Here is a 21906-nt window from a genome sequence, read left to right as displayed (position 1 = left end):
GGTGTCAGTAAAACCCCCCCGAACCGGCGAATCTGTGTCACAGCCGGTACTCTGGTGAGGGTACTAGCTGATAATGTTCCCAGAGAATTGTTAACCCAGACACGATGCGTGAATTTTTTCTAATTGATGTTTAAGAGGGCGATACAGACACCCACTAATATTCCAGAGGTGGACGTGATTTTATATCAGGGAGTGAGAGTACAATCACAGAAACAGGGGCCCAATTGCATTCTTGACTTCTGGAGACATCCTCCCTGCAGTCACAGCCCTCGGGACTTAACTCTTCCAGATGTGCTGGGTAGGAGGGTAGAGACATACTATTCAACCTTCACTCACATTTGATTCTCTGGAGACTGCCCCCTTGTCAAACACTGCAACAGGCTCGAGTTTTAAGCAGCTATTGTAATGCCGAGGCAAATGAGAGGGAGGGTCAAAGAATAAACAATTGAAAATAAAAAAAAAAAAAATGGTGATGACGAATCCCTGAGATTTCAAATGGATTTGGGCGCGCCGACAAGTCTGAGAAAGTCAGACAACGTCAGCACCACTGCCCCATGCGGGCCCGACCCAGAAGGGGCTCTGATGCCCAGCTCTCCTCTACAGCACAGCTGCAGGCTCGGAGGCTGTCAGTCTGTCTGTCTCCAATGCACCAACTCTTATCCAGAGCCTTGGACCCGAGAAATAACACCAGTTCTGCATTTCAGGAGGGTTTTGTTAGTTTGCTTCTTTTGCGCGTAAAGAAGCTGAGCTTGTAAAGTTGGGTGTCGTTTATTGAGCACTTACTATGTGCTGGGCGCTGCACTAAGCACCTGGCACGTATTATCTCCTTCTACCTTCACAGGGACCATCTATGTTAGAAAATATCATCCCCATTTGACAGATGAGGGAACACAGCTACCGAACTCCTAAACTCCGCGATCTTCCATCAACAGTCGTTCTCAGCGTGGTTATCCACTGTGAAGGGAGAAGACGAATTCTTTAAAAAAAAATACCCGTGCCTGTGTTCCACCCCCAGAGATTCTTACAGGCTTGCTCTAGGGTGTAGCCTGGGCACCCAGAGTTTTAAAATCAACCTGGGTGACTCTAGGGTGCAGTCAAGATCGAAACGCCCTGCGCTAAGACGAGTACGTGGAGGAGGGAGGATCTGGACCCAGGTCTCTCTAATTCCAGAGCCTGGGATGGCAACTGCTGATCTCTGCAGCCCTCCCTGCTGAAATTAACATTAGGCCCCGCCGGTCGACAATAATTGTTACAGGAACGCCAAGCGAGACTAGTTCTGCCATCTCAGGCTGCCCAGGTCTCCCTGCAGCCAACTTAAGGGTTAATGTGAGCTCTTTGTGAACCGTGCCCACCTGGACTGTAATCCATCAATCTGCAGACGACCGGGCTCAGAGCCCTGCCCCTGGACAGCACCTCTCCCTTCTAGAAAAGCAAGAGCTCAGACGCTCTCCCCTTCCAGGGCTGGCTGGGTCTCCTGGCAGCAATTTTGCTAACAAATGTTTGCAGAAATCAAAACCAGATATGTTTCCTATTAAATCAGAGAACAGCTTTCAATGTAAACAGTACTCGGGTTATGATCCAAACATCCGTAGCCCATTTTGAGAAACGCAGAGCCCTCTAATACTTTAAAAGAAGTGCTTATGTTGTTATCTTTCAGTGCTTCAGCTTTGCCTGGTGTGTGTCCGTCCCGTGTGTGTCTGTCCCGCCCTCCGTACATCCTCCACTCACTTCTCTTCCCTAGTGTTCCTCCCCACTGGATAGGCAGGAACCACTGCAACTACCTGGGTATTCAGACACACTGATTATCTCATCTGCTAATCTACAAGTAATCAGACCACGGCAGAGAACTCATTCCACGATTCACATCTGCCCAGGCTGATATAATTTCACGATATCCTGAGCATTGAACATTAAGTTCGCCTCCCCCAGCCCTCCCTGCTAGCTAGGGGTAGGTAGTGCTGTGCCCAGATGCGTGTCATGATCTTGGGGTTTTATGAGTTCCAGCCCCGCACTGGGCTCTGCACTGGCAGTGTGGAGCCTGCTTGGGACTCTCTCTCTCCCTCTCTCCGCCCCTCCCCCGACTTGTGCCATCTCCATCTCTCTCAAAATAAATAAACTTAAAAAAAATTTTTTTGGGGGGCGCCTGGGTGGCTCAGTCGGTGAAGCATCCGACTTCGGCTCAGGTCATGAGCTCACAGTTTGTGAGTTTGAGCCCTGTGTGGGGCTCTGTGCTGACAGCTCAGAGCCTGGAGCCTGTTTCAGATTCTGTGTCTCCCTCTTTCTCTGCCCCTCCCCTGCTCACGCTCTGTCTCCCTCTGTCACTCAATAATAAATAAACGTTAAAAAACATTTTTTTTAATGAAACGCGGCACACGGAACTGACAGGTCCCACAGAGAGAGACAGCTGCCAAGAGGAAAGGAGAAGATATTTGAATTTAGACTTGTCTTCAGTTTCATAGTCCGTGCAAAAGAACTGCATCGTCTCAGCTCCACTAGAAAAATCAACCTCCTCTAATTATCAAGTGAATCCCCTAAACCTAACTTGATAAATAATACAAATACCAGCCTTCCTACAACAGCACATTTATTGTCAGTAATGCAGTAACAGACCGGCTTATATGCACGGTAGAGGGGATTAAACACGGGCAAAGAAACAGAGCTCAGCCTCTGGCAAAAGGCAAAGTGGAGGAAGAGGGAGGAGGGAGGTCGTCAGCATTCTGGTAAAGGAGAAGTCTGGCAGCATTCCAAGCCCGCACTCCTGTCTCCATAAAGGACCAGATTTCCTGATGCTTCATGAGCACCACTTTTCACTTATACTAATATGCGAATATTCAGGAACTGATATGCATATCAACAAGATCTAGACACTGCCATGGCCATAATCTATTTGATGACTGTAATAATGTTTGCACTTGTACTGAGCCCTTAATCTTTTTTTTTTTTTTAAGTCTATTATTTCTTTTGAGAGAGAGAGAGAGAGAGCACACACGCAAGTTGGGGAGCGGCAGAGAGAAGGAGAGACAGAATCCCAAGCAGGCTCTGTGCCATCAGCTCAGAGCCCGCTGTGGGGCTTGAACTCAGGAACTGTGAGATGGTGACCTGAGCCGAGATCAAGAGTCGGATGCCTTGGGAGGGGGGATGGGCTAAACGGGTAAGGGGCATTAAGGAATGTACTCCTGAAATCATTGTTGCGCTACATGCTAACTAACTGGGATGTAAATTAAAAAATACATTAATGAGGGGCGCCTGGGTGGCGCAGTCGGTTAAGCGTCCGACTTCAGCCAGGTCACGATCTCACGGTCCGTGAGTTCGAGCCCCGCGTCGGGCTCTGGGCTGATGGCTCAGAGCCTGGAGCCTGTTTCCGATTCTGTGTCTCCCTCTCTCTCTGCCCTTCCCCCGTTCATGCTCTGCCTCTCTCTGTCCCAAAAATAAATAAACGTTGGAAAAAAAAAAATTTAAAAAAAAAAAAATACATTAATGAATCTGAAAAAAAAAAAGAAAAAGAGTTGGATGCCTAACCACTGAGCCGTCCAGGTGCCCCTACTGAGCCCTTGCTCAAAGGAGACCAAGGTCCAACCCTACCTTTTCCCTAGCAGCCTAGCCATAGTATTCAAACAATTCAGGAGAATAAGCTCTTGTCTAACATTTTCCAGGGCCAAAGGCAAACAGATTTTGTCCTTTGGCAATGCCTGGCTTCTTCCCTCGCAGAGCCACCATTCTGACGTGGAGAGAAGATGCCTGCCACCAGCCAGAGGGAGGGACAGCTGGGTCTGACCTCACCGTTCCTGCTAACAAGCTCGCTTTCCAAAGAACCAAGAAACGTGCTCTGTAAGAAGACATGTTACTGCTGCAGCTTAGAGCAGGCACACACATAAGAAAACACAGGTCTGATCTTTAAGAAGCCAGGAGCTTGTCCCGCTGGGTTGCACAGTCCACACATCCCACCCTTCGCCGTCCTAAGCCTCTGGGGCTCGACACCGCTGTGCGGGTCTGATCTCTTCATAGGGCATCACGTCAAGGAAGCAGCCAGCTGCGGAAGGCTTGATTAGAAGAGACGTACACACGGTAGCAGAGGGAAGGTGCGAGAGCTTCTGCCTGCTCCGCCGCAAAAGGAGGAGAGCAGTGCTGGCAGGGACTAACCAGGACTCGCAGGGCGAGCGGCGAGCACAGAGCCACGGGCTGGGGTCTGGACCAGCCACCTTGTCCACGTGCCTAACACACACAGCCCCACTGCCAGCATCCTAACTGAGGCCGGAAACTCAAGTTCAACAAAGCCGCCGCTCTGGGGTCTGTAACACGCAACAGGGCGTGGGTTTTTAAACAGCCACCCAGGTCAGTGGCATTTATTTCACATCACTTTTCTTTGTTTTTATTTTTAAATGGAAGGGCTTCTTTAAGTTTATTTGTTTATTTTGAGAGCGAGACAGCATGAGAGGGGGAGGGGCAGAGAGAGAGGGAGAGAGAGAATCCCCAGCAGGCTCTGCACTGTGAGCACAGAGCCAGATGCAGGGCTCGAACTCACAAAACCGTGAGATCACGACTTGAGCCGAAAGTAAGAGTCGGACGCTTAACTGACTAAGCCACCCAGGTGCCCCTGAAATCACTTTTTAAAAACATTTTTTTAACGTTTATTCATTTTTGAGAGATGGTGGGGTGGGGCAGGTGAAGAGAGAGAGAGAGAGAGAAAGAGAGAGAGAGAGAGAGAAAACATGAGCGGGGGGAGGGGCAGTCTAGAGAGAGGGAGACCCAGAATCCGAAGCAGTCTCCAGGCTCTGAGCTGTCAGCACAGAGCCTGACACGGGGCTCGAACCCATGAACTGCAAGATCATGACCTGAGCTGAAGTCAGACACTCCACCGACTGAGCCACCCAGGGGCCCTCAAATCACTTTGAAACCCCCCATGGACCTCTTCACCTGACACTTCAAAATCAAACCCTAGGAACCAGCACTCCTGCGCTGCCCTAAGAGAACAAGGGCAAAGCTTGGAAACAGAGATCTGTATTTGTTAGCACGGTAGGGGCCACCGGTGGGGTGATCAGTTATAACAACGCACGGCCCCGATCTCTAAACCCGAGGCTACCGTCAAAAGGGAGGACCATCCTTCTGGAAGACAGTTAGCCCAGGAGAAGCCTGGGCGTGCAGCCCCAGGAGAGGAAGGCTAAGCCGGGAGGAGCTGGATATCTGCCAGGTCCAAACAGGCCTGCTGCAGCCACCTGCTAATCCTGGAGTGACATTCTCAAGCAGCGTCAGCAGACACGCCCCCAAGATTGGTGGTGAATCCCATGTGCAGGCTGCGTCTACTCCCTCAAACACAATTATGCAGGTGGCAGCCAGTTACGGCAAGGGAGGGCTTGCAAGGACGTGGGCATCCTGAGAGAGAACGTGCAGGCCGCCATGATCCCACCAATCTGTCCTGCTGACAGCAAAGAGAGCTTTTAGACGCTGGAAGCATGTATTTGAGTCTCCCCTCCTTCTATCAGCCTGTAGTAATGTGTCCCTTACCCCCACCGGACCCTTCCTGCCCACTCGTAGGGCCTACAGCTGAAGTGGCTTCCTGAATTCTAGGCCCGTCCGCTCTAGGTGTCAACGTTTTTTGGCAAAAATTTCCCAATCTAGAAGGGAATGTTTAAGAACCCTTTTTGGAACCTGTATGCCCTCCTAGATGTTAAGCAGATCCCTATGTTACCATCATTATCGAAGAGCAAAGATTTAAGTTGGAAGGTGTATCAGTCTGCTAGGGCTGCATAACAAAGTACCCCAGATGAGGTGACTCAAGCAGCAGAAATGTGTGGTCTCACAGTGCTGGGAGCTGAAGATCAAGGTATCAACAGGGTTGGTTCCCTCTGAGGGCGTGAGGGACAACCCATTCCACACCCCTCTCCTGCTTCTGGCCATTTACAGGCAACCCTTGGCTGGTTCCAGATCGCTCCAGTCTCTGCCTTTGTCTTCACATGGAGCTCTCCTTGGGCAAGTGTCTGTCTCCAAATTTTTCCTTTTTATTTTATTTTTTAAAGTGTATTTATTTTGAGAGAGAGAGAGAGAGAGAGAGAGTGAGAGAGAGAGAGAGAACAAGTAGGGGAGCAACAGAGAGAGAAGGAGAGAGAGAATCCCAAGCAGACTCGGATGCTTAAACCGACTGAGCCACTCAGGTGGCCCCGAGTTTTCCCTTTTCATAAGGACACCAGTCATACTGGATTAAGGCACACCCAACGACCACATTTTAAGCTGAAGGCCCTATTTCCAAATAAGGTCACGTTCTGAGGTATTCAGGGTTAGGACGCCAACATAAATTTTTTGGGGGGCGGGGGTGGGTGGGGAAGGGGCACAATTCAACCCATAATGGGAAGGAATCTTAAAGATCCAGGGATTTTCAAGCTATATTTTATGAAACACCAGCTTTTAAAAATGCTCCGTAAAAAGAATCTCTCCACAGGTGTATACGTACCCCCAAATTCACTGAGTTGCCTACATTAAATATGTATAGCCTTTTATGTGTCAATCATACATCAATAGAGTGTTTTTAAAAAATAAATTAAGGCCTCTTTAAAATTAATCAATTAGAAAAAGAGAGACACAGACAGAATCCTCTGGTCCGCTATGTTTGAGAATTGCCACGACCATATCCTAGAAATTCATTATTATGACACAAACTTATGAAACACCACTCCTCCACGTCAGGCACTGAGCTTGCTGAAACTCCAGAATTCAGTAAGACCTGGTTGCCTCCAAGGAACTAGGGGTTTTTTGAGGGGGGTGACGGTGGGGGTGTAGAGAGAGGTAAATGTCACTGTACTGTGGTAAGTGCTATGACAGAGGCAGGTGCGAGTCACTTGGGAGCCCAGAGGAGAGAAACTTACCTTAGCCTAAGGCATAAGAGAAGGCTTCCCTTGAGGGATTTGGGGGAACCTACCTGGGTTTTTTAAAATGCAAAGGTGGGGCACGTGGGTGGCTCAGTCAATTAAGCATCCCGCTTTGGTCCAGGTCATGATTTCATAGACCGTGAGTTTGAACCCTGCATCGGGCTCTCTGCTGTCAGCACGGAACCCGCTTCAGACCCTCTATCCCCCTCTCTCTCTGCCCCTTCCCCACTCATATGCTTTCCATCTCTCTCAAAACTAATAAATAAAAAAAAAAATTTAATGCAAAGGAGTTTGCCAGGCAAAGTCATCAGGAAGGAGGCATTCCGGTCAGGAAAGTAAAGGGAACTGAGGTATACTGCAGTGTGTATTTGAGGTGCTCCTAGAGAAGAGAGGACAAGGGCAAATGACGGGGGTGGGGGAGGGTGGAGGTAAAAGATGAAGACGTACAGAGCCAATGAGGGCTTGAAGTTTATCCCAAGAGTGAGAAGAGCCAGGGGAAGCCCTGATGCGTGGGGGATGACAGAACGAGAACCAGTTCTGAATAGACGCGGGGTAGATAAGAAAGAATAGAGGCGGGGAGGCCCATGGGGAGGCTGGTGTTGGCAAAGCATCGTTTCGCAGCCATCCTAACAGAGACCGGCTGAGGTACAACACCATCGATGGATGTTAAACCCAGGGAGCAGTTGGGAAGGTGAGCCAGAAATAGTCTCAAAGAGTCTCCCCACAGACTGCTTGTTAATTGCAACCGAACAGATAGTAATAGACACAGGAGCAACCAGGTATGCCTTGAACTGGGTGATCAAAATTACCACCACCAATGCCGGGCAGGGACATTGTGCATCTCCACATGGGATCCTGAGAACAGGAGAACCTGAATTTGACCATGAAGAAACTCAGACGAACCCAAACTGAGCGACATACTATTTAAAAAAAAAAAAAAAAAAAAAAAAAAGGAACTGTATTCTTCCAAAATGTGAATGTCATAAGAGAGAAAAACTTGAAAATGCTAATGAGACACGACAGGTAAACACAACGTCTGACCCGCGTGGTGCCCATGGCGAGGATAAAGGGCTACCGAAGACACTATTGGGTCAAGTGGCAAAGCTGGGCTATGGAAGGGAGGTGGGGGGGGAGACAGCGTGTGGATGGTTAATTCACAGAAGTTGAGATAACTGCATCGTGGTCTTGTAACAGAACGTCCCGTTCTTAGGAAATACACACAGAAGTATATAGGCGTTAGAGGCCATGATGTATGCAAATCACCCTCTAACGGTTAGGAAAAGATTAGACAGGTGTGTGTGTGTGTGTGTGTGTGTGAGAGAGAGAGAGAGAGAGAGAAAATAAGAGTGCATATACAACAGGGATGAGATGTTAGCAGCAGGGGGACCTGGATAAATGGCAGATGCATGTTCTTTTATTCTAGAAATTATTTCCTCAGAGATAATGCTGAGGGCCTCAACTGGGGAGGCGTTGGCAGCAGTGAGGAAGGGAGGAGGTCAAATCTGCAGTGGTTGGTAGGATTCAGGGGGACGAGGGAGGGGGACGCACAGAATGGTTCCAAGTCTCTGGTGTGTGCGCCCTGAACACAGGCAGGGAAGAAAGAAGGGGAGCCGATCTGGCAGGAAAAGGAGAGGATTCTGGATTAAGTGTCAGCTTGAATGGCTCCTTCAAAAGCCTCTTCCTTAATAATGTCGGTGTAGTTAGCCACATCTGACTCTGGCTACAATCCATCCTAAACGTAGACAGGGGAATGCTCACCTCAGGCAGCTATTTTCCGTTAATTTCCCTTTCTGCTTTGCAAGCACCCATCCGCCATTTTTTCCCAGGTGATGGTGGCACTGCGGCGTTGCCACCTTGTCCTGTCCAAAGGAAAGTTCCAGAAGGGAGAGGAGAAGCCTCTTCTCCCAAGTGTCTCCTCCACCCAAATAAGGCACTTCGCACGCCGAGTAATCTGCACCAAGGACGCGCTCTGCAATAGGGGCTGGCCCACAGTTCCCTTTTGTGTCATGTCGTCATTTTAGCCGCCCCCCAAAAAGGGTATTCTTAAATTTCTTAACATTTATTTACTTTTGAGAGACAGAGAGAAACAGTGTGAGCAAGGGAGGGGCAGAGAAAGAAGGAGACACAGAGTCTGAAGCAGGTTCCAGGCTCTGGGTTGTCAGCACAGAGCCCGACGTGGGGCTTGAACTCACGAACCGTGAGATCGAGACCCGAGCCAAAGCTGGACGCTTAACCAACTAGCCACCCAGGGGCCCCCAGAAAAGGTCATCGCCCACCAAACGTGGATCTCTGAACAACTTGGAAAAGAGAGTGAAAGCTTCCAAATGCCATAGCAACACTCAGACTTCCTCCCACATGCCAAGAAGGGCAGAATATCTACGTCATCTGCAGAGGCTCCGTGTGCGACTCGATGGCTTGCCTCCACTCTCCCCGGGATGAAGAAAAACGCCCTTAAGCCGCATCCAGGTAAAGTCAGCGTCTCGTGCCACTAAACTGCCACAAAATCTACAGACTCTCAGAACGGGCCTCTGGGGGTCATGCTTCTAGCACCCCGGTGGGCGGGGTCCTGGCACCACCTCCTGAAGATGTTCTGGAGCTGCCGACCTCCAGCTCTGGCTCCAGAGAGAGAGCCAAAGCCATTAGCAGGGGCTAATTTTAAATGCTGGAGTACGAGCAGTGACCTTCTGGCCTTGGAGAGCAAGTACTCAACCACCCAGGCAACCCAGCTCAGCTGGCAGCAGAGAAGACAGCTTCGTAGAGACTCAGATACTGGGATTAGAGTCCTCATGGGCCATAAAAGATCTGACGGCCAGACACACAGGTCGTGTTCTCCACGACTTACTTATAGACTCCCAGGTCTTGCCACCAAGGGGGCAAGACCATACCTCCCCAGGGCAGGACTTTTTTCGGAACAGAACACTTCCCCAAAGCATTCTTGCTATATTTCTTCCCTTGCTTGCGTTTCTTCCCAAATGATCTTCCTCCATCAGTCATTTTTTTTTTTTTTCCTCCAACTTACACAAGACCCACTGGCTTCGCTGCTTGGCTTGGAGAATGCGTAGCCTCATTTGATCAAGAATCCTGAAGCATGCTGCCAGAGTTGCCCTGATGAGAAGGAATGCCAGCCAAACTGTTTCAGAAATTTCACGCCATATTATGGAATGTCAAGCCGAACCGAGGAGAGTTCCTTGCTGAGTTTTTACACGGGGACTACGAATGCTCTGGCCTCTCACTGGATTCTATGTGGGGCTAGTGGGGACGTTAGGACGCAGGACACAATTTTAACTAAACTGCCGCTCCTCTTGGAACAGGCAAAAACAAGACAAAACAAAACCCTAAGTAAACTCTGTGCCATGAATTAGCACTGGGGAACAGCACAGGGGTGTGGGGTTGATCTTTACTTATGGGACACTCCAAAGTCCGTGAGTACCCAGAGTCCCCAAGACCCGCCGAGGCTTGGGAGGAGGATTAACAGGACTCGGCATATAGTTATACCCAAGGCTATGACTGCTCACAGTGAAAGAACAGGAAACGAGAACAGCAAAGGGAAAAGGCTCACAGGGCAAAGTCTGGGGGAACCGGGCACAAGTCACCAAGACTACCTTCCCAGGTGGGAGTAATGCAGGACATGCTTAATCCCTCCAGCGGCTGCCAGTGACCACAGGCGTGAACTGCTGTCTGTCAGGGAAGCCCATTGGAGACCCCGTGTCCAGGGTTTCTACTGGAGGCTGGTCACGTCGGCACTTCCTGCCCGGAACGCACCAAAATTCCGGACTTCCAGGAGGAAAGCGTTCGGTATAAATCATACACGCTTTGCACAAACAGTTTAGGCACAGTGAGCCGTGCTTATCGCTTAGGGAAAGTTTTATATCCGTGTAGGGAACTATTTACAGCCAAGCTCCCAGATGCCACAGCCAAAGGTCAGCCTTGCAAGCAGGCCTTTCTCAGGCGGACAGTCTCGGGCCTGTGTCACAAGTAAACCGAGACTCGGGCCGAGGTATGTGAATCCCAGACCACACCTGCCCTGGGGGGTTGCTCAGTAAGGTTACCTACCCTGATGTTAGAGAGGCTCTCACTTATGGACTGCCCGGTTTGACACGTATGACATCCTTTTTATCAGCTGTGATGCTCATTCTTTGTGAGTGCTCGGCAACTCCCGCCAGAGTCCCTCACGGACATCACAGAATTTCTCAGAACCAACAGACCCCTGAAAGAACATCTGGTACATTCCCTTCAGGATACGGGATGAGGAAAGAGACCCATAGGGAGGTTCAGTGATTGCCCCAGAATAAATCTGGATTTGAAGGCCCCTTTTCCTCTTCCAGACTCTCCTGGCCCCTGACACTGACCTGGCCCTGGTCCATGGCCCTCAGCCATGACCTCCAGACCTGAGAGAACGGAACAGGCCAGCAACGTGGAGGCCTGAGCCTAGGGAGCAGCCTGGCCCTGTGACTGGACCTGGGGAGATCAGGGAGGAATGACCAGTAGCTGAGTCATGAAGAGGTCGTGGAGTATGCAGGGTCAAGTCTAGTGCATCTTGATAAACACTGGGTCACTCTGTAGGCGTCTTGAGACGTCATCAGTAAAGCCCTCCAAGTAGTGTGTTAAGCGGGTCCCAGTATTGTGGCTCCAATATGAAGCCAGTAGCTCGGGGGCAGGGGCAGCCAAAGGCCAAACAGCTTGCTAAGGTCAAGGGAATGTTTACTCCAAAGACATAGCGAATGCTAGGTTGAGGTCAGGAAGACTAGTGATCCTGATCAAATCCACCACGGGAGGGAGGGCCCCTGCATGCTGTGTTTTCTTTAACCAGACCCCCATTCCCGCCCCCGTTCTCCGTTCTCACATGCAGAAAGGTAACAGGCGCAGAATTTGGATTAGATTGCAGAGATTCTAGACTCGTCTCTGAGGAGTTAGAGGGCTGCATTTTGGTGGTAGTAGCTGTTTTCTAAGTGTGGACTAGGAAAGAGAAAGTCGGAGGCCACACAGGGAAACCCAGGTAGAAGACAAAGAGAGAACTCGCTCAGGATCCCTGTACCCCTCCTCCTAATCCCTCCTGAGGCCGAGGCATGGACCTGTACCCTAATCATACCTCACCCACCCACCCCCGACCCCTTTCTGTCTACTCCTGGGGCTGGTTTCTGTGACCTACAAGCAAAACAGACTTAATAAATACCAGTAGGACTGGATGGCCCAAGCTTGTAGAGTTAGCCTCTTGGTTCTTATGACAAAGAAAGTCTGCGGAAATGTTCCGGATTCAAGGAGTTTAAAGAAATGAAGGCTGGGGATGCCAGGGGCCAACGCGTAAGATGACAGGTAAGAAGTCTGCCCCCCAGCCTTCCCCAGCTGGGGAATCACACAGTGACCAAGCTTGGAGCCCTGGACAGAGAGGGCTGGCTCCGAAAGCCAGTTGCCTCCCTTCGAAGCTTCGAGATCTGAGCAGACAGCTTCACTCCTCTGAACCTCGGTATTCCTTGTCTGTAAAATATTTAATTATACAGGCTCACCGTCCTTTTTCCAAACTCTCTGGAGCCAGATACAATTTAGGTCTCCCAGCTCTTAGAAAAATACGGTGCATTTATTAGATGTTACGTATCACCCCCAGCATTTTTCTACAGAGAGAGGTGTTGGATGAACACTCACGTGCTGCGGGCCAGAGAAATCAAACAATAAACTATCTCGCATCAGTTCAGCTTCGGCTCTGTGATCAAATGAGTTTGCACAGAACCAAAGAAAAAATTCAGTTTTCGGACTGTGGAGTGCTTGTTTGCTTTGGTTTTAGATTTTTGTTGTTGTTGTTGTTGCTGTTGTTGTTGTTGTTATTTGTGGATTCAGCATCGAGGCCTGGGGGCCGTGGCCCTGTATCTATCTTGCCGGATTATTGTGTGAACACACAGGTTAATCCAGGGACAGCACTTTGCACAAGGTCTGTTGCCGCCTACGATCACATCGGTGCATGCCTGTGTCTCTCACTAGGCCGCGAGCTCCTTAAAACCCAGAGATATTATCTTAGTCGTTTCTAAATTCACCTGAACACCCCAATGAAGTGTTTTGCGCACTGCAAGGTTTGAATAAATGTTTCTTAAACGGATAAATCCAGTTTCAAAGGTAAATTGTTTTCTGCATTCAAAACACCACGGATCCTTGCAGACTCCCTGCAGGGGACAACTATTTGATCATTTGAAGATGTACACATGTAGGAATCCAGGTGGTAACATCCTTATTCCTTTCAATGCATCTTTTTTTTTTTTTTTAATGTTTATTTATTTTCGAGAGAGAAAGAGTACAAGCGGCGGGGGCTGGAGGCGCGTGGGGTGCAGAGAGAGGGGGAGACACAAAACCCAAAGCAGGCTCCAGGCTCTGAGCTGCCAGCACAGAGCCCAAAGTGGGGCTCGAACCCACGACCCACATGATCCTGACCTGAGCCGAAGTCAGATGCTCAACCGACTGAGCCATCCAGGCGCCCCTCAGTTCATCTTTTTAAAGCATCCTTTATGATATGATGTCCTCAGAACTTTAAAAAACAAGTCAAACGATAGCGATAACAGTATAGCAGCTTACATTTAGTGAGGGAACGGTAACATGCCAACTGCTTTCTGAAGAACTTTATACGTATTAACTTATTTGCCTCCGTCAACCTTTTTATTCATTTATGTTTTGTTTTGTTTTTTTTAATTTGCCCATTTTACTGATACGGGAGCAAGGCAGGCACCTTGCCTACAGATACACAGACAGTAAGTGACAGCTTTCGACCGGGCCATCGGACCCCACAACCCGTGCTCCCAAGGCCTCCCACGGAAGGTGAGCACAGAAACCCTTTTAGCCAAATCTTATGGGTTGAGTTGCGTCTCCCCTCCGTGGCCAACTCTCCGTGAAAGATAAAGTCCTGACCCCCAGCATCTGTGAATGTGACTTTATTTGGCAATGAGATCTTTGCAGATGAGCAAGTTAAAACGAGGGAGTGGTTGGGCCCTTGCCCAATATGACTTGGTGTCCTTATAGAAAGGGGACATTCAGACATACGGACACACACACACAGGGAGGCCACCACTGAACATGACATTGGAGACGGGGAGGCTCGTACAAGCCAAGGAATGGCAAAGATGGCCAGTGAACTCCCGGCAGCTCGGGGAGAGTCCTGGAACCGATCGTCCCAACACCTGGGTTTCAGCCTTCTGGGCTTTAGAACTGTGAGACATTTCTGTTTCTTAAGCCACACAGTTGGAGGTACTTTGTTAGCATCCAGGCCCAGGAAACCAATACGAGAGCATTAAGCCGATAAATCTGCTGGAACCAGCAAAGCCAACGTGTCCTGAAAGTCCTGCAAAGGGGCACGTGTAACACACTCTTGCTGGAACGACAGCAAGAGACCCAGGACACCAAGAGGCTTCTCACTCACTGGCGTATCGCCAAATCCTCCTTTCTGGCCTTTGAGTGACTACTTCATCCAAGCCAACCAAAAAAAGAAATGAAGAGAAGGCACATTTCCATGATTCGGAGATGAGAGCTGACAGCCAAGGGCCACGGCCAGCGCCTCCTCGCCCTTCTGTGACTGCCAGCGGGAGACAGAAGTGGCCCCATGTGGGACAGCAGAGCAGGAGTCAGGGATTGGGGTTGGGGGGGGGGGGTGGGTGGCGGAGAAGCAGGTCTTTCAGACCCCAGGGCCTTGGCTTCACCCTTCAGCTGTCACTCACGGCAAACCTATGGCTACCCCAATATGAAAAACCTCAAAGAGATTATACACGCATTGGGATGAGACTGTATACCATCTGATTCTGTGGTTCCCGCTAGAGTTTAGGGTTTAGTCATCTGAGGCCTTCTGATCTAAATCTCTCGGCTCATGTGCCTGTCACACTGGGGCTCTGGGCATACTCCCTTCCCCCACCCCCAGGCTCCTGTCCCTGCGAGCACCTAAACGGAAAACCCGTGCCTCCTGATGGATTCTGAAAGCCTGGCAGTAGGGGACTACGCCTTGAGGGGTGCAGAGTGGATCCGGTTACTGACCCGATCTGGGCTGAGTTTTACACTCAGGGTTACTTCTCTCAGAAGTCCCTATCACTCAATCACCTTGGTAATTCCAGACGCCCATCAGGGGTTTTGTTTCCGGAGAGGAAAGCCAACCCCGGGGCTCACAGAAGTCCTGGAGAAGGCTTCTGGGCAGGGAGCCTACCATGAATGGGAAAGCCCCCTGGTCTCTGGCCTGAATCTGGTTGTAGAAACGCCGAAGAGGTGGACAGGTGTTAACTCTAAAGAGCAGATCCTGTGTCTCCCCAAAGGCTGACACACTGAGAAAGAAATGGAATCATTAGGCCCAAATGGGTAGCAAGCCAGACATCCCGCTACCCCCTGTCACCAGCGCCCCCCACACGGGCCACCTGACATTCTGTCAGAACAGAGGAAGCCCAGGCAGAAGGGAAAAAAGCGTGTCTGCTGAATTCGGGAGTCACCTACACAAACAGCAGCCTTCCATCAGGAAGAGCACAGAGGGTCCAGCTGTCCCGATCCTGCCTGCCCTGCTGTGTTCATACACCTACCCTCGGGAATCTGCTAAAAGGGAGGGAAACGAATAGCTGAAGATCTCACCCGACCGGCCAGGTGGTCGTGGTTGAACACCTACCTGCCTGGTCAGCACTCTGTGGACAGCATTTTCAAACAGTATGAGAGTTTAGGGACCCATTCCTCCAGCTTGATTGCTGCTTACTCTTAACCTATTGCTGGCCATGACTTTGGCACAGCAGGCCTGACAGGCCGGGGCTTTCCTGGTTCAGCCCGGCTCGGTCCCGGGAAGCCCTCATCCCGAGAAGGTGAGTCTCAAGGGTGGCCCATAGCATGGCCGCCCTATCTCGCAGGAAGCTCCAGAGGGTTGAGAGGAATCTTCTTCTTATAGATTGGTTTCGTTTTTTAAAAATATGAATGAATGCTGTCATGACAGATCAGGTTTATTCCACTTTCTTTGAGCCATTGAATACAGGCTAATGTTTAAGCTACCCATAGCGGCCACCTCTAATCCTTTCTAGAAAAAAAGCATGAATCTAAATAATATGCAGGCAGATCTCAATGGCTCTCTTACTGCAGATGATCGATGCTGAACAGAGTGTTAGGCTAACAGAGTGTTAGCCTCGAGCTTCACAGACCAGGGCACCTGTACCCACCCCCCCCCCCCCAGACAAACACACCAGGCATATGATAGCCTCCCGGGAATAAAAGTGGATCTAATCATACAGTCACAGGCACGTGGGCATGCAGAATGAAGAGTTCACGGGAATTTTTGAACTAAGACCTCGTCATCCCTGCTGGGCATGCTGAGCTGTGCCCCTCCCCCGCTCCGGGGGACCTGGGCAGAGGAGTGTGGGGAGCACCAGGCAGGGACACGTTCCCGCTCCTCTCTGCTCTCATGACTAGTAGGTGACTTAGGGGCCAGCCCACATGGGAAAATCAAAGACGGGGCTTTCTATCGTAAATTTGAGCCAAAAAGGCAACGCTGCCTACGGCACGAGGCTGTGCAGACCAGAGACACACGTGCCCGACGAGGAAAGCGGGAAAGACTGCACGGGGAGCTCAACCTGCCCAGACACGCTCCCTCCTGTGGATCCTGGCGCAGACTTGCCAGAAGCAAACGGGCACCCGCCAGGGATTTCAGAAGTGACCCGGATTTGCTGTGATTTTCCAGAGCCTAAAATAGAGGAATGATCTCTAGAAAGTTCTACGGCCCGTAAAACTACACCCTACAGATAGCAGGTGCTCAGGAAATGTGTGGGGGTGATGATTAATAGGCCTGCCCCCAGCAGAGAGTCAAACGGGGCATGTGGCTCCCCCGGCCACTGGTGGTACCTGATATGACGCGGTAGGGCCCAAGAGTCTCCGTTTGTAACCCGTTTCTTGTCCGTCCAATTCAGGGTCCTCAGAAACACTGAGAAACTGGTGCAGAGAGCAAGACATATGCGCAGGGAATGATGGAACTGGGGCTCTGGGTCTGGATGACACCACACTTGCTACTTCTATGCCGGGCTCTTGATTATTGATTATTGACGGAGAGTACAGATTTCCCGCTAAGTGTTAGCATCCATCTGTAACACATTCCTGCAGCTGGATGGGATTGAGAGTAAGCAAGCCATCCTTGGTATATAGGGTTGTTTTTTTTTTTTTTTTTAATTGATTTATTTGAGAGAGAGAGAGAGAGAGAGAGTGAGAGAATCCCAAGCAGGTTCCGGTGGTGCCAGCACAGAACCCGACGCGGGGCTTGAGTTCACAAGCTATGAGATCACGACCTGAGCCACAATCAAGAGTCGGACGCTCAACCAACTGAGCCACACAAGCGCCCCCTCCTTAGTATAGTTTTAAACTGGACTTTATAACTGAAATTCTTTGGAAGTAGCTGCCAGCCTAATCTCGCAGGAAAAATAAACACGGAGATTTCACTGGCTCTCAGCATCCTTAAATCACTAGCTTGGGCTACATCAGAGACAAGCCTTCCGATGAAACCCAAACGTGTTTTCTATCCAGGCAACAGCAGAGGTTCCAGATGTAATTCCTGGAATTCAGACTGGGATCAGTGCTTCGAAAGGATGATTTCACTCCCATCCTGTCCCACAAGCCTAGAGGCCTTGGCTCACCCAAAGGGAACAAAGGACAATTAAAATACAAGTCTAATTGATTGCTTCCCAGTCCCTTGGCCCCGTTTCCTCCTGCACATTTTTTAAACCTCCTCTGTATTATTTATCATCTAATAAACCATTTCCAAACTCCTTTGAAATAGAGATGTAATCAATAATGCTCTCCCCCACTGAACTCATCAGGCGATGTGGTGTGGTGGAGAGGTCAGGCTGATCTTGACTACAGTCCCAGCCCCTCCTATGAGCTGTGTGGCCTTCAGCAAGTGACCTAAACTCTCTGGACCCAACCTTCCTCCTTTATAAAATGGGGCCAATGCCTGCATTATAGGGTCGCTGCAATGATAAAAACGAGGTGAACCTGTTTTGTGGGGGTGGTATGGTCCTGATTATCATCACCAAGGGCAGCCAGAAAAAGATTCCATCACTCCACAGGCAAGAGAAGGGAATCTAGAGGAAGATGAGGGGGGAGCATTTGTGATGGGATGTCTTCTAAGAAGCGACGTGGGATGGTGAGAAGAAAAGCCCAAAGGACCGCCATGGTGGTAACCAATAGATCGGACCAGCGTCTCCTCAAAAGCAAGATGGGCAAATGAAGAAAGGGGCAGGCAGAGATTCTGTCCCATCTTTACCAACTGTTAGGAGTTGAATTATGAGTCTTCAAAGACGTGAATCCTATCCCCCAATACTTCAGAGTTAACCTGAAAATAGGGTCTTTGCAGATGATCAAGGTACGATGAGGTCATCCGGGTGGGCCCTAGTCCAATGTGACTGGTGTCCTTCTAAAATGGCGACAGTTGGACACAGGCACACGTACAGGGAGAAGGTCGCGGGGAAATGAAGACAGAGGTGGGGACGATGGCATCCACAAGCCAAAGAAGACCAGAGAGCAAACTACCAGAAGCAGGTCAGAGGCATGGACTAAAGTCTCCCTCACAGCGCTGGGAAGGAAGCAACCCAGCTCATGCCTTGCCCTGGGATTTGCAGCCTCCAGGACTGAGAGACAATAAACTTCTGTCATTGAAGCCTCCCGTTTTGTTACAGCAGCTCCAAGAAACTAATACGCCAATCAGCCGTTGGATGCTAGTATTACTGCCATGATTAACTATCGTACTTCAACACTGCTGGGCACAAGACCGATGCTGAGGAACGATGTCTGCGGCTCACGCCTTCATGGTGTCGTCCGATTACGGTCTAGACTGCTACAGCTCTCTTCTATACCTCGGGGCCCTTCCCCCGGCACTGAGGCTCACGCTTGGTACCAGGTTAACAGGCCTGAACATATCCTCCCCACTCACAGAATCCGTTCTGGAACGCTCCTCCACTCCAGCCTGTGCCCACTCTGAAGCACTGACTGGTCTATTTGTTCCCACTTCCCTCCTCCAGGGCCCCAGGACAAGCCCACCCTGGTGCCATCTTTGTCAGTAATGGTCCCACCAAATTCTGTTCCCTCTGAACTCAGACGTGGAATCCAAGCAACTTGCTCCCTCAAAGGGGGGAATCAAGTGAGGACAATAGCTGAGTCTGGCAGAGAGCCTCATATCTCTAAAGAATATGCCTACATCTCTCTCGCGCTCTCTCTTTTAAAATACTTATCTTTGAGAAAGAGAGCGTACGCGTGAGCAGGGGAGAGGCAGAGAGAGAGGGGCACAGAGGATTCAAAGAGGGCTCCATGCTGACAGCAGTGAGCCCCATGCAGGGCTCGAACCCACGAACCCTGAGGTCGTGACCTGAGCCAAAGTTGGAGGCTCTACGAACTGAGCCACCCAAGCTTCCCCTACATCCCCAATTCACAGGTCCCCTCTCTACTTTCTTCTGTGATAGATGCTCCCAATAGGGTTCTAGCACTACTTTATCCCCTCTAAAAACCACGGTGGTTAAATTTAATCATAGACTCGTGGAGGATGGTTGGAAACACCTCCACAAATTAATGTCCCTCCCATCAAGAGGGGTGATCTATATCCCCTCATCTTGAGCCCAGGGCCTTTGTAACAGCTGCAGTGAATAGAATGAGGCAGGGTGATGATGGCATGACTTCTAAGCCTGAGTTTGAAAAGCCACACAGGACCATCTGCTGGGTTCTGGGACGCTCGCTCTGGGAACGTCCAGCTACTCTGTAAAAAGTCCAGCTACCCCCCAACATCTGGTGGGGAGAGATGCGAGAGAAGGTGGTGGGGAGCTGAGGAGCCCCACCCGTTCCAGCCCCCCTGTTGATCTCCTCTTCCCTGCCCAGGTGTGGGCAGGAATCTTCCAGAAGATCCCAGGCCCGTCCGCTATCAGACTGCAGCACCAGGAAGAGAGACCCTGAGTGAGAACAATCTAGCTGAGCCCAGTCACCTCTAAGTTGGTGAGCAAAAGAAATGATTATCAGGACGCCTGGGTGGCTCCGTCGGTTGAGCGTCCGACTTCGGCTCAGATCATGATCTCGCGGTCCGTGAGTTCCAGCCCCGTGTGGGGATCTGTGCTGAGAGCCCGGAGCCCGGAGCCGGCTTCCGAGTCTGTGTCTCCCTCTCTCCCTGCCCCTCCCCTGCTCATGCTCTCTCTCTTTCTCAAAAATAAACATCAACAAAAAAATTAAAAGAAAAAAAGAAATGATCATCACCGGTTTTTTGCTGCTAATGGACTCAGCCACTGTTTCGGAGAGATACGTCAGCAGCTCTCACTTATCATCACGACTCTGTGTTGAGTGTTCGTCCATCAGGGACACACACGGCGGTCCCACGTCCCCCGGAAGGAAGCTCATCCCTCCGGAAGCCTCTCCTCTCCCCTCCCCTTCCACCTCCCACTTCTGCCATCTGTGGGTCCACTTGTCCACTGCCTGTGTTTACTACAGTGACGTCCTGCCCACCAGCCACAGCGGGTCCTACCACCTCGGCTGGCCTCCCTGCCTCTGGTTGCCCGCCACCTTCAGGCTCTCCCGAGCTGCCCCTGAGGGACCGGTCTTCCCAGCACGGAGCTGGTGGTGACCCTCCCCACCGCCTGGACGGCACTCTGCTCCTTGGGCTGCTGGCTTTGACAACAGTCAGTGCTGCCCGTCACCCCACACTCCAGCCGAACTCACATCCTCCCCAGGCCCCTTCCCTGAACACGCCAAGCCCATCACCTCCCGCTACTCCCTTGCCGGCAAAGCTGTCCTGGCTCAGCCTCCATTCAAATGTCACTTCTGTGGACAGTTTCATGGAACTTCTATAAAGATCCCCTCCGGGCCCCGACACCCTGGCCCCCTCCTTTCCCAGGCTCGCAACAGCCTGTCGCTCTGTACCACAGCGTGTCCCCCAGGGGACTAGGTGCTCTTTGAGGGCAGGACCCCAACTCGTTCCGCCTCTAACAGACTCGAAGTAAGTGCTTGCCACATCGTTGCTGAAGCCAACTTTAGTAAGTCCCACGGGCTGCCTCCCCAGAGGCCACAGGCTCCTGGCGCTGGGTGGAGAGGTTTCCAAGCAGAGATGAAGGCAATCAGATCACCCCCCTGGCCAGCCCCGGAATCTGCCTTGGGTTTCGTTTCTCACCTCTCAGAGTAATGGGTACCAAGGTCGCCCGTGTGTGTTGTGTGGGTGACAAGGACGTCAGTGGCACACAGTGAGTCACAAGTACCCCGGGGCACCTTGAGCTCGTCATCCTTGAAGTGGAGAGGCAGCTTGCGTAGGTTTAAATGTTGACTCTGACAGTTTTTGTTTTGTTGTTGTTGTTTTTTTTCTTTTTTAAGGTTTTATTTTTAAGTAATCTCTATACCCTACGTGGGGCTCAAACTCACAACCCCGAGCTCAAGAGTCCCACTGACTGAGCCAGCCAGGTGCCCCCGCTTTTTTCTGTTTTTGTGTAATGTCTATCTTTGATTTCCCAACGTTAAAATGGTGCAGTGGCAGCATGGGAGATGGGCTTTGTCAGATCCCCCCCACATAAATGCAACCCGTTTTGTCACAAGAACAAATTTGTGCCCCGTGCGGGCATCTCGCTTAATTCTCACCACCACACTCTGAGGAAGTGAATTATCTTCATTCACGGCTAGAAAAACAGAGAGGTTAAGTAACCTGCCCAACGTTACACAGCTGGGAACCGGCCAGAGTCAGAACCCGAACCAGCCATCTGGACTATTAAATTGCTGCGCTGCCTCTCGGGGCGCCTGGGTGGCCCCGACGGTGAAGCATCCGACTTCGGCTCAGGTCATGACCTCTTGGTTGGTGAGTTCAAGCCCTGCGTGCGGGTCTGTGCTGAGAGCTCAGAGCCTGGAACCTGCTTTGGATTCTGTGTCTCCCTCCCTCTCTCTCTCTCTCTCTCAAAAATAAATACAGATTCAAAAAAAAATTGTTTTAACTGCTGCACAGGCAACTTCAGGCCTGACAAGCTGAGTGCAGCCTGCTGTGTCCCGGGGTCCTGGTGACTCGCTACACCCTCCTTGGTACACGCAGACGGTACATGGGGGACACGCTGGCATCCTT

General features: G+C 50.7%; 1 protein-coding gene and 1 non-coding gene across 5 annotated transcripts in view; both read right to left on the bottom strand.

Moving 5' to 3' along the window:
- Positions 1-21906, bottom strand: part of GFOD1 (glucose-fructose oxidoreductase domain containing 1) — a 114441-nt gene that overhangs the window by 66830 nt on the left and 25705 nt on the right. The window lies entirely within an intron of this gene.
- On the bottom strand, positions 13235-13319 carry TRNAR-UCG. Its single transcript has one exon. It is a non-coding gene; the product is annotated as a tRNA-Arg (tRNA).

This window comes from Leopardus geoffroyi, chromosome B2, assembly GCF_018350155.1.
Source record: "Leopardus geoffroyi isolate Oge1 chromosome B2, O.geoffroyi_Oge1_pat1.0, whole genome shotgun sequence".
Classification (NCBI taxonomy): Eukaryota; Metazoa; Chordata; class Mammalia; order Carnivora; family Felidae; genus Leopardus; species Leopardus geoffroyi.
Note: the sequence above shows the minus strand (reverse complement) of the source record. Positions and strands in the feature narration are given on the sequence as shown.